Below are 13306 nucleotides of genomic sequence, written 5' to 3' on the forward strand. Positions count from 1 at the left end.
ACAAAGCTCAAGGTCAATCATTAGAAAAATGTGGTATAGATCTTAATACTGATTGTTTTTCCCATGGACAATTGTACGTTGCATGTTCGAGGGTCGGTAAACCTGACAATCTATTTATATGCAGCGACAATTGGACAGCGAAGAATGTTGTATATTCGCAAGTTTTACGCAGTTAATTTGTATTGTATCCATCTATCTATCTATCTATATAAAAACGAGTTGTGTGTATGCATGTTTGTTTGTTTGTAAAAAGAGCGTTTGCATATGACGTCATTATTAGTGCATACGGCTTTGTATATGCACAGAAAATGGGAAAGCCAAGAATGTTGTATATTCGCAATTTTTACGTAGTTTAACTCCTGCAGACGAAATGAATGCTTGCCTGAAAAATTCTAATTTATGGGCACACGTAAAAATATTAAAATTAACTACAAATATGCGTGTCCGATTGCAAAACGATGATTCTGGTCAAACATTTTCAGATCAATTGCTGGCAATTGGAAACGGAAAGCTTCCAGTAGTGGGAAAGCCAAAAATGTTGTATATTCGCAATTTTTACGTAGTTTGAAACACATATATAAATCTATCTATATTCACAGGTGGGACACAGGGACACAACTACAATGGCGCGTAACTAATATGGCGCGTAAAGACTTACGCGCGCGGGGGGGCTTGGGGGGCGCGAAGCGCCCCACCAACTAGGTGTTGGGGTGGCGCGAAGCGCCACCCCAATAGCTAGTATATATATAAGAATAAGTTGTCTGTCTGTGTGTCTGTCTGTGGATCAGGTGACGTCATGTTTCTGTGTCGGCTGACGTCATGAAGTTAGTTGTCGTCATTTTTGCTATGACGGTGACGTCATTAAAGATATTTAAGACATATATGTTCACGTAGAAATTTATTAATGTTTCAGTTTAAAATGACTGATGAACTTACAATGGTAAAAGCCGATGAAGATGCTCAAAGAGTCTATGCCAAAAAACTTGCTGCTGATAGAGAAAGTCAGAAAAGAAAGCGTGCCGAGGAATCAAAAGAACAGCAAGGAAACAGGCTTGAGGCTAAAGAACGCAAAACCGCGCAGTTAGATGAAGATCCACCTGGACAGCGAGAGTCAAAACATATCAAAACTGAAAATGATAGCGATGATGATTGGGTTTGGGATTTTGACTCAGATAAGGTCATCAATGCCTACCAGATTTTAGTTAAAAAAACAAAGGTTCGGCGATATGTATTTCATAGTGAAGCTGAAAAATAAGAAGAAAACTGAAAAAAGAAAAAATGTAAAAAACTAAAAAATACTAAAAAGAAAAAAACACTCAAAGAGAAATTACAGACCAGGACACAAATGACGACCGGGACAGAGGGAATATAAATAACGACCGGGACACTCAAAGAGAAATTACAGACTGGGATACCGGGACACAAATGACGACCGGGACACAGGGAATATAAATGACGACCAGGACACAGGTATTTAAGAATATCGTTCAAAGACAAATTTTTAATTGTAAGAAGACCGTTGAAAGAGAAATTTCTAATTGTAAAATGACTGAAGAACCTACAATGGCAACGGTACCACCATCGAAATAGATAACCAGTGGGTTGTTCCATATTCCCCATTAGTGCGAAACGTCAACCCCAAGTCAAATTCGTTCATTGTTTGGCATCATTTTAACAACTTGCTCTCCATCAGCTCCTACAGAGTTATGGGAAAAATATAAGTCAAAAATGTCCGAAGATATACTCCATCGAAAATAGTTAGAGACGTCAGATATGACTTTTGATTTTACATCAGAAATTTATAACTACACTTTAGTTATTATAGAAGATTTGTGCGTACGTATGGCAAACAAACCTCTTCAGGATTTGGGAATGCCTTCACCTAACCGTATCGCTGCTGTTTCAACATGTGTAGAATTGGATCGTGAAAAAAGTTACAGTACGAATGATCTATTGTCGTATGTACAAAATAACATTTCCAAGTTAACGTTGGAACAAAAAGACATTTATGATACAATAGACTCAATTTCAGGACGTATACAACTACCTGCTGATTTCTGTAATTTAGTGACGTCCAAAAATTAATTGATTGAAAAAGTATTTCCGAATATTCTAAAAAATTATAAAAATAATAAATGGCTAAGTGAAAGAGCGATTCTCACACCCAAAACTATAGACGTCCACGAAATCAACAATATTGTTTTGACCAAGATTCGAGACCAGGCAGTCCTTTACATGTCAGTCGACAAAGTTTTGGAACCAAATGAAGCGGTTAATTATCCATCTGAATTTTTAAATTCCATAGATCTTTCAGGGTTTCCACCACACGTGCTACAACTAAAAATAGGCGTACCAATAATACTTTCAAGAAATATCAACCCACCAAAGCTTTGCAATGGCACGCGACTTGCCGTAAAAAAAAAAACAATGGAAAACCTAATAGAGGCCACAATCTTGTCAGGGCCTTTTGAGGGTGAGGCTGTTCTTATTCCTCGCATTCCCATGATTCCAACGGATCTGCCTTTTCAATTTAAAAGATTGCAATTCCCAATTCGATTAGCATTTGCAATCACCGTTCCGGTTATGTCAATCATTTTTCTAGGACTTGTGCTTGTTTTTCCCACCAAGTTACATCCCGATCCCTCCACTCGAAGTGTTTTCCAAGATTTTAGGTTTACCCCTTCCAACTCCCCCAATGTCACCAGATCCGGTCGGGAATTAAAATAAGAGCTCTGAGACACGTTATCCTTCTAAATATCAAATTTCATTGAGACCCGATCACCCGTTCGTAAGTTAAAACTACCTTATTTTTTTTCTAGTTTTTCCGAATTACCCCCCCCCCCAACGACTCCAAAGAGAGCGGATCTGTTCCGGTTATGTCAATCATGTATCTAGAACTTGTGTTTATTTTTCCCACCAAGTCTCATCCCGATCCCTCCACTCTAAGTGTTTTCCAAGATTTTAGGTTTCTCCCTCCCAAATCCCCCCCCCCAATGTCACCTGATCCGGTCGGGATTTAAAATAGCAGCTCTGAGACACGATATACTTCCAAAAATCAAATTTCATTAAGGTCTGATCAACCGTTCGTAAGTTAAAAATACTTTAATTTTTCTATTTTTTCCGAATTAACGGGCCCTCCACCCCCCTCCTCCCAGATGGTCAAATCGGGAAAAAGACTATTTCTAATTTAGTCTGGTCCGGTCCCTGATACGCCTGCCAAATTTCATCGTCCTAGCTTACCTGGAAGAGCCTGAAGTAGCAAAACCGGGACCGACAGACAGACTGACAGACCGACAGACAGACAGACAGACAGAATTTGCGATTGCTATATGTCACTTGGTTAATACCAAGTGCCGTAAAATGATTGAAACTTACATGAGTAGGAGACTATAGAGATAAATAAAAGTTTAAAAGCGAATAAAAAAAATACTAAGTAATTGCTAATAGCCATATAAAAAGTATTTGTAACATAGAAATTAATGAAAAAAAAACTTACACACAGCAGTTAGGCCCTTTTCAATGTTTCTGGAAAATTCACTTGCAACAGCATCTTCCAATTCTCTTTCAGTAATTTTGACATATTCCTGCTGAAGTTGCTTCAAATGTTGAAAACTTCGGGTCGCTAAAAATTGAACAAAAGCAGATTCTTCTGTGCCCAATTTTCCTTCACCTAAAACCGAATGTTATTACTACTATATTAAGAGCCCAAGAAGACAGCATATTAAAACGGGAATTAGAAATAAGTGAGAATGAGGAATTCCACTCGGCTATGCTTTCAATTTCAAACTGGCTATTTACTAGATGGATGAAAAATGAAGAAGAAGAAATGAAAAATGCATATTTTCATGGCTTTCCTTCCTCATTATTTTACTTGGTTTTTCATTCATTAGTCCTAGCTAATAAAACTTATTCACGGTTTTTAGTAGGCACACCGATGTTTAGAGCCATAAGATAATATAATTTTTATAATAATCATTATAAAATTAACATTTTATTATTGACAACTACTACGCGTAGAAAAAGCCCGGATCCCGACTAAGAAACTCAGATGAAAGGGAACCCTCATAGTGACTTCTATTCATACCAGCTCATATTAAAGAGAAACTATGAACATATTACAGCAATTCGATAAACATAAGAAAGAGACTTAAACAAAAAATTGATTATTCTGTTGGAAAATAGTCTCAATCCCTCCCCCCTTTCTGTTGAGAGATTATTTCCCAACACAATAACTAATTTCAACGTTCAATTCATTCTCTTGTATTTGTCCAATTGCTTTTGTGTTTTTATATAGGCTCCTTGCTAATTATATATTGCCTACGCTGTGTTCATCATACTGTGGAATTTATTTAATATTGACTTGATTTTGTAATTATCCATTTTGTTTTAGATTTTACCCCTTTATTTTTTAAAATTGATATGTTCTAGTTCCTTTCTGTTCTTAACACTGAAGAGGCTTAATTTTTATATACGAAATATTCATCTTGATTGTTGTCTTTTCTTTTTTTTAATCGAATTACATAAAGTACTACTAATTATCCAATCATTTAAGCTTTCACAAGGATTTCCATATAATTTTATGTATTAGTTAAAAAAAAATCCACCTATTACGCATACAAATATGTGCATAGTAGCCAGTTCCAAGCCTGGAAAAAAGAGGAGGGTTGGGCTGAGGGTTTACAACCCACACCTTGACGTTGTGAAAACTATCTGCACCTGGACCTGGGGAAAACTAACTGCAACTGAAACGTCAACAATAGCTTCGTATACTTCAACCTCCCTGATGACGACCCCTGCACGTCCCCAGACTCAGTTTCTGACTGCAAAATAAACTACCAAAATAGGATTTTGGAATGAAAAAGCAATATACCAGATTTCAAGAACCCAACAAGTTCTCAGAAAAATGAAACAGTATTGCCTGGATATACTTGTCCTAAGTGACATTAGATGAACAGGAAGAGGACTAGAAAAACTTGAAGACGGATATACTTTCGCTTTTACTGGAGATCTTGCAACAAACAGGGCTGGAGCAGGAGCTTTGATGTCACCTACCGCGTCAAAAGCAATGGTCAGCAGGAACCCTATAAATGAACCGATGAAGATGAAAAAGACAAATTGTCAAAAAGACAAATAGATGAAGAAAAGAGAAAATTCTATGAAATGTTACAAGCAATTACCAAAGACGTGCCCAGACAAAAATGTAAGAATATCCATGTAACGGAGTATCTTGACAAATTACATTTTTTAGGTAAGTCTACGAATAGACCTAATATCAGGGGCTGAAATTGCTGTGGGGCAGGAGCAGGAAAATACACTCCCATAGTCCCGTTTGCCCTTCCCCAGAACCCAGTTTGCCCCTCCAACTGAAATTTAGTTTCTTCAAAATTATATCAAAACTAAGATAGGCGTGCGTATTTCAATCATAAACAGAAAATGGTCAGTTTTCTTTAGTATATCTTGGGCTTTATGCTACTAAACTTGAGAAAACTGGAAAAATTCTGGACAACTTTGCAATACCCCTCCCCCAGGATTTTTCCGAAATTACCCCACTGCCTAATACGGGTTTTAGGTTAGGGGCACAGAACGTTTTAGTTCTGGTGTTCTTGGCACTTTGACAATTTCATAGATCGGTTGGCTTTGTAGCGGGCAATGACATCTGAGAAATCAACATAAAATAGCTTAAAAGCGAGCAACAATTTTTTTTGCTTAAAGGTGGAATAGACTTTGAAAGAAGGAGAAAAATGCACGTCAAGTGTGTCTCTAAAAAAGCGTTTGAACTTTAAGGCAATAAAAATTTTCTCTGAGTGTAACATTTCTGAAGTTTTATTCTCAGTTGTAGTTATTTTTAGGGGGGGGGGAGATCTTTTAAAGCATAAGAAAACTCACTGGAATCAATATTAGCTACATAATTTGCCTTATTTTTATTGCTTTTATAACAATAAGCCTGCCTTTATCTTATCTCAGAACAGTAATTAAATGCTAGATAAATATATTACTAATAAACTTAACAGCTCATAAGAGAGCAAACAGAACAAAGACAATAAATCATGAAAGACCAAAGCCTACTTAAATTCTGATAAGTTACAAAAAGTTGAGCCGCACTTAAAATTTACTTTATATACCTAGGTCGTATCTGATATATAGGTTATAGCGTAATAACGGAATTATGACTGTAAATGACTGTGTGGTACCTCGATGATATTTGTTTCTTGATTTTTCTTGATTTTTTTTTTTTAAAGTAGGTGGTGCGAGTTACCAGTTGTATGTGCGAGTTGTAGGTGCGAGTTACCCGAATACCAGTTGTATTCGGGTGGGGATTGGCGAGTAAAATATAAATATATTTTAAGTGTGAGTGTAGGCTATTTAACATTTTATTTCTTCAAATAACAGGCCATTGAACCCTTTGGGATATTTTTATTAAACTTAGTTTGGAAGTATATTGTTAATAAAAGGAACTGGAGCTTGCTACTATTCATTATGACTTTATAGTCGCAATGGCGTGGACCGAAGTAGACAGAATTGTTTCTATATTAAAAACTTCATACAATAAGAAGTGGATGGCCAAGAATTAGGCCCAGTAAAGAGGATAAAATCAATAAAACCAAAATGAAAAGTTTTTCAAAAGAGTCCCAGCATCCTTACCTCAGCGAAGTTCAGCCAGGACTCTTTATCCTCCAGGATTTTATCCTCTTGTAAGTTGTTTCTTCTTATATATTTTTGTATTGCTGAAGACGGCATTCGGATATAGGGCCGAAATATTTATTCTTGTTTCCCACTGTCTTGAGAAATGCCCTATTGGTTCTTCTTGTTTTTGGTGTTTGTGATGGAAAGGCAGTGTGGTCTTGGTCGCTATTTAGAAAGTCAATCCCCCTTGACATATGAAGCTCTGATCGAGGCCTGAGAAATTATTCTTGAATAGCAATCGGAGGCGGGAGAAAGAAGCTCTGGTACTGGTTCTGAGGACCAAGTGTCACTTGCCAGTGATGCCTAGCAAATGACGATTGACTTTCCCCTCTGTTTGGAGGAACGAGTGTTGTAAGCTCGAATCGCTCTGAACACTGCTGAAAACCTATAAAGCCTATAATTATTGCCTATATAACCTATATAGCCTATAACTATAGCCTATATTTATTGGATGTAAAGGCAATAGACCTTTGCTGCCTGTGCGTCAACTCAGTTTATAATTCCACATCGTATAATAATAATAAATAATAGTAAATATGAGACCAGTGTAAATTTTCCAATCTGATTAGTTTGCATTGCCTGTGGTTTACTTTTTCAGTATATTTTTTTTTAACTCATAGAGAGAAATTTTCAGTTTCACAATACATGAAAATTGTGTTGCAAATCTTACTCAGGTAAGATTTGTAACCATTTTGGTTCGATAGAGCACGTAAAAGAAGAACTGAATATGTATTTTCTTACAAATAAAATAGTAAAAAACTGCACATTCTTGTGTTGTTTTTTCCAATTTGACGACCGCTGGTGGAACCCACAACTCTCCGTATTACCCTTTACTCAGACAGAAGTATACTAAGTAGATAAATACTTTTTCTTGATAATTTCCGATAATAAAAAATCATATAGTGCCTCAAACCATGGAAAAAAAATCTAAAAATACATGCCTCACGGTTCCAGAAGTCAAAAGATAAGCAGCAGAATAGCCTTCATTATTCTTGATGCTATATCTTTAAGCAAATATACGAATAAAAAAAATTCTATTCTATTCTAAAGTAAAGAATATTTCTTTGGAATACATAAACCTCAGGAAATTTTTTTAATAAATACAATTAGATAAACATAAATGTTTCCTTTTAAATTACCACATAAAACCGTCACTTTTACAAATTACTTCACTTTTAATGTACAGTTTCAAAACCACAAAAACAAATTACATTACGGAAATAAAATGCGATAAAATACTTTCAGAAATTTAGGCATAAACTTCGTTCGATTTCATAGATCCTGATTTCAAGTAGAATTCCAACCAAAGATCATTAAACAGCAGCTATAGAAAGATCCCCCTTGGGGTTCATCCAAATGCCCCTCCCCCTTCCAACACAAGCACAAAGTTTTAATTGGCTAAAACACATTATTTTATGTTTTCCACCACACACCAAGAAAAACTAAGACGGCTTCCCTAAGAGCCCAGATTAAACCAACCTTTGGTTGCGTCGAACATGCTAAAGAACGAACGCAGTATTTGACATGAATATTGTTTTTACTAACAGTGTGAGATGAAGAAACAAGTGTTAAATGAAAATTATAGCTGCCTCAAATAACTCCCCACTCCGACAAATTTTAAGGCCTATATCGTTTAAGGTTATTAAAAGAATATTTTATTATATTATTCTCTAATTTATTAATAGTTTAATACTTGGCTTGTCAAATCTCGCATTGTCAAACAGAAGGATTTAATATTTTTTCTTCTGAAGCAAAAACTTTTCTAGATTTGTGACTAATCACTAGTGTCATTAATGTGATCAATTGGAGTCCTCTCTGTAGAGCACTTTGCATTTAGCTAGGTCTACAGCTTTTGTTCCGAACTGACCAAAAAGCAACGCAGTACACAACAGAGTTGGATAGGAAAGCAGTAATTCAAAGAAAAAACCTTCACAAATATGCAGAAAAATCGTATTTTTGAAGACAGGGCGCTAAAATGTCTATAAGATTTTTATTATATTTTTTAAAGTCTAACAAAGGACATGAAAAATAGCCTGCAATTAGTGACTCACCAGCAATCGGTAGCAGATTACTTTGCTCTCTAACAGACGGATAGAATTTACATCCCTTTTGCTAGTTTTTGGTATGCTGTTTGTTTTTTTTTTCAAGTCTTACGGTTTAAATATTTGAACACCTATCTACTGAACAACACCTTAGAATCTTTTTTGTTAATGGATGGATGTTGAACTATCAAACGCAAGAATATAAATGTTCAGCCCTATCGGTGCAATTTACAAACTATATGCTTGTCATTATCCTTGAAGTTCTAGACGGAAGTAGCATCTCCTTCTATCATTTAAATTGTATATGTGCGACAGATAACAGGACTTTTCCACAGAAAAAGCAGCGTATACATGACAAATTACTACTAGTTTTTAAAATACGAACACTCAACGGAACAATTTGCTCAGCCCCACCATCAGTTCGCATGTTAAGTGTAAGTAACTTTACAAATGTTATAGCTCAGACAGAGCTATACAAGTCTTGAGCTTTACAAATCTTATCAAATTGACCTTAAAAAGTCTTATAGCTCACCTAGAAAGAAATCCCCGTTAAAAACTGGCAAAAATATGCTCGTATTGATTAAATATGGCCATTTTCAATTTGAAACCCCTACTCATGTCTGGTTTACAGCAGTGTGAGACTTTTGAAAAAATCAGAATACCATTGAAATCGATAGCCCCTTTTGAAACACCCTTTAGCATCAGAAGTTAGGTTATGAACATGTACGAAGCAAATAGCAAAGCATCCTTTAAAATTCCTTCTCAGAGTTATGCCCACTTTTCAGGTAAATTTGCACTAGTCATACACTACTATTTATGTTTCTTTCTTTGTTTTCCTGCAGGGCTGAAAAGAAACCGCGGGTGATTCAATTATCAAGCCTGAATTACTGAAACAATCAGACCCAACCTTTTTCTGTCTCCTTATCCGATTGTCAGTCAAATCTTACTAGAGTTTTCTCTAACTAGAGCAAACTTTTTTGTTTTAAAATATGCACACAACCCACCTGCACTGTAAAGCCTGTGTGCGTCGTTCATAACTACTTCGTTATCGATAACACCGTGTTCGTCTCTTTGTCCCTGCAAAAAAAGAAATTTGTTAGAGTCTGATAGAAAATTAATTTGTACACACCATTTTTATGCTCTTACTACTGACCAAAACTGTAGATATTTAATAGGGATGCTTCGGGATTAAAGCTGACTAAATCCATTTCTTGGAATTTAGAAGGTACGGCAGGATCCTGACACACCTTAAGCCAATATTTTTCACTGCATTAGCAGTTCCAATTTTAAACAGGTCAAATATTTTCACCAAGTGTCACAAAACTCTAAAATTTATATTTTCGGCAGGTGAATAATGAAACCAGATATATTTGTAGCTGTAAATTGGTTTCGTAGCCTCAGCTTCTAGCGGGAAGTTATACTGTTTCTCTTTGTAAACTGATCTTACAGCTATTTAGGGACGGGTATATCAATAACAATAAAGATGAAGCAAAAAGATTGACGTTAACAATTGGGCCAGGAAAGTCACCTGAGAGTCAAAATGAAAAAAGAGGAGCATTTATGTTAAAAAGCAATATATTTTGATGCTCTATCCGCCGCCCAAACTTAGAAACTAATGTGTATCTTATGTTTATTTAATGTGTAAAGAGGAGCATATGCACAAAAAACTAATATATTTCGAAGAAATAAAAAAATTCAATAAAAAAAATTATACACTTTTTTCGCCCTTGGTCCCCCAAAAATCTTTATTTTAAATGGTTTTGGTTAGCCTAAATACTAGGTGATCAACCTAATCGACTAGTTCGATCCAAATTAAACAGTCACGCAAAAAACATATTTCACTAAGGAAAATAAAGCAGAATACGCCCAATGGGCTGTAAATGTTTTAAAATTAATTAGAGATATAAAGAGAGTGTTCCAGAGCTATATTATCATAGATGATAAGTAGTTACCTTTTATTACCTTCAGCCTAAGTTGGCACAAACGAAATTAAGAATCTAAAATACTTATAAGACATAAACGGGCTAACAATGCAATCCAATTTGCACTTGCACCAATACAAATTCCTCGTAATTTACTGCTTATCCTTTGTTCTGGAATAAAATTAATGAAAATAATTTATTATCATTAATCAAGCTCTGGAATATAGTCACACTTACATTTTCAACGCCCATTACTATAAACTTAAACAAATACCGTCAGCAGAACCATATCCAGGATTTATTTTTCGGTGAAGGGACGGAGGGTTACGAAAGGATTCGTTTAGGGGAAGTGCAAAAATTTTTCAAAAACGTGTAAAAAAATTGTTTATATTCTTGTTACGTTTTTACGAGTCGACAAACATTTCGAAGGGGGTTCAATCCCCCTACCCCCTTATCCCATGTATACGCCCTTGACCGTCAACCTATTATCATCATTTTTCATAATTTTTTCACCGTAATTTTTTCATCAACAAATATGGATCTCTTCTCTCAGGAATCAAATGTTGCTTAGTAGCTTATTTATTGTTATTTAGAGGATACCACCATTTTATTATATAAACGATTTGAACGAGTCTATATGTTGTAATTTTTTTCTCAACTTTAAGAACCGTCTAAAATAATAGCAGTCATCAAGTCGCAACAATCAAAAAGGAAAATTGCTGCTGATCTATAATTTTACAGAATTCTTACCTCTATCCATGTTTTTGCTTTGTCCTATGGAAAAGAGGCGGATGTGCATCGTTTACCCTTTTGGACAATTATCAAACAAAAGATGCCAAAACTTATCTTGTAACCATTCACCTTTGACTTTTATAAAAATTAATTGTAAATGCCTATGGTGAGTTTAAAACAAAGCATTAAACAGTGGAATTCCTTGCAAAATAAATCCACGTTCAGGGAATAATCATTTTATATTCTACATATACCAGCAATACAATATGTAACCGACAAACCAGTTTTTGATAGAAAAATGAAGCAGACTGACAAGGTGTTATTTTCAACCGTCACCTCACTCCAAACCATCTCTTCTGCATGGTCGAGCCCCTCCCCTTCAAATATGGACTGGATTTGAAAATGAACTGGATTTGAAAGGACAAGCTTTAAGCAAGTAGTATTAATAAAGGCAGCGTTTTCACACTTGATTATTATGGGGTACTATTTGGCTAATTAATTTCAGGATTATTGATTATGGATCATTTCTTTTTCTGGAAATAATTATTCAAAGAAGAAAAAAAGAAAAAATTTGCTATAAGAATTTGCCAATTACCTGAAATTTTACAAAATTTTACAAAACAAATTTGAAGTGGAAGAATAGAATATATAGAAATCAAGTAGTGGGAATCAGGCCTCTGTTCCTCTTCTATTTATGGTTAACATACGCATCATAAGCATCTTACGACTCAGTCTATTACGAAATTGGTATTCAAATACCACAATTCATTAAGATTAGGTTTACTGTTCAAGCCCATTGAACTGAATTACGTCAAGCAAGAATATTGTTACAAATTATTAAAGGCTATTGAATGAAAAAAAAAATCTTATATGGAAGCAAAAATTAGCTTCAATAGAATAAAAATACAGATAAAACCCAGTGTAGAATCTTGGAATGTGTCAACCTCCCAAAACAAGTTGTGCACAAAAAAAGAGAAAAACCATAAGAGAGTTGAAACCGAATTGATAGCATAAATTTGTATTCACCCAACAGAAAATTCAGGGGTGATAGATTACCGATGAATTAGTCATATGATGGAAATTTTCCGCTTAATTTTAAAAAGTATTACCAAAAAGATCACGATTCAAAAAAGGGGTCAGAACACCATAATTTTCCCCATAAAACAGCTGCCCCTAAATATAACGTAATTCACACTGAACAAGTAGATCAGGTTGAATAACATAAACTAGAACAGCTTTTTATGAAGCAATCCATTATGAAACTGTTATTGAAAACACATAACCGATTAAAAAAAAATTGATCGTTCTTGCGTCGCGACCTGACATAAGTCATATAGAAACATTGTTTCAAAATATTAAAGGTTATTGCAGGAAAACTGATCTTTAACAAACCCAAAAAAGTAGCTTGTATTGGTAAAAAAAAAATACAGATAAAAGCGAGTGTACAAACTCGAAAAGATGTCTGCATCACACAATAAAAAGAAATAGCGCAAAAAAATAAAATGTTTCAAATTGAAGTTAAATTAATACCTCAGTCTCCCAACCATCCAACAAAATTTAGTTTGAATGGATTGCCCCTCCAGCAGAAATCTGATGAAGATCTTTGATTGTTTTTTTTCAATCATGCAAAAAGAGGTCAAAACACCATAATCTTCGGCACAAAACGAATTTTCAAAATTTTTGTGTATTGGCCTACTATCGATGATTAAAAAACCAAACTTGTAAGGGTTTATACCTTTGATGTTTTTTGTCGATTTCAAGTTTAAATTCTCACAGTAGCTATTCCAGTAGGACAGTAACTAACAGAAGGTTCTCTGTAGTGAGTTTTAATACAGTCCGTATTAGTTTGCGAAAACAGCTTTCGCCCTTTTTAAGTTTCTTGGTAATATTCTGTCGACAATTCCTGACAATCCTGCTTCAAGATTC

At 35.0% G+C, this 13306-nt stretch overlaps 1 protein-coding gene and 1 long non-coding RNA gene across 3 annotated transcripts in view; one reads left to right on the forward strand and one right to left on the reverse strand.

Annotated features, from left to right (window-relative positions):
- The window catches only part of LOC136029163 (uncharacterized), a 902097-nt gene that overhangs the window by 580329 nt on the left and 308462 nt on the right, over positions 1 to 13306 (reverse strand). The gene's annotated exons all lie outside the window — the stretch shown is intronic.
- Positions 6354 to 13306, forward strand: part of LOC136039969 (uncharacterized) — a 42061-nt gene continuing 35108 nt past the window's right edge. Inside the window, exon 1 of the long non-coding RNA XR_010620609.1 lies at positions 6354 to 6692. This is a non-coding gene — a long non-coding RNA (uncharacterized LOC136039969). The remainder of the gene's footprint in view (positions 6693 to 13306) is intronic.

The sequence above is a fragment of the Artemia franciscana genome, chromosome 1 (assembly GCF_032884065.1).
Source record: "Artemia franciscana chromosome 1, ASM3288406v1, whole genome shotgun sequence".
NCBI lineage: Eukaryota > Metazoa > Arthropoda > Branchiopoda > Anostraca > Artemiidae > Artemia > Artemia franciscana.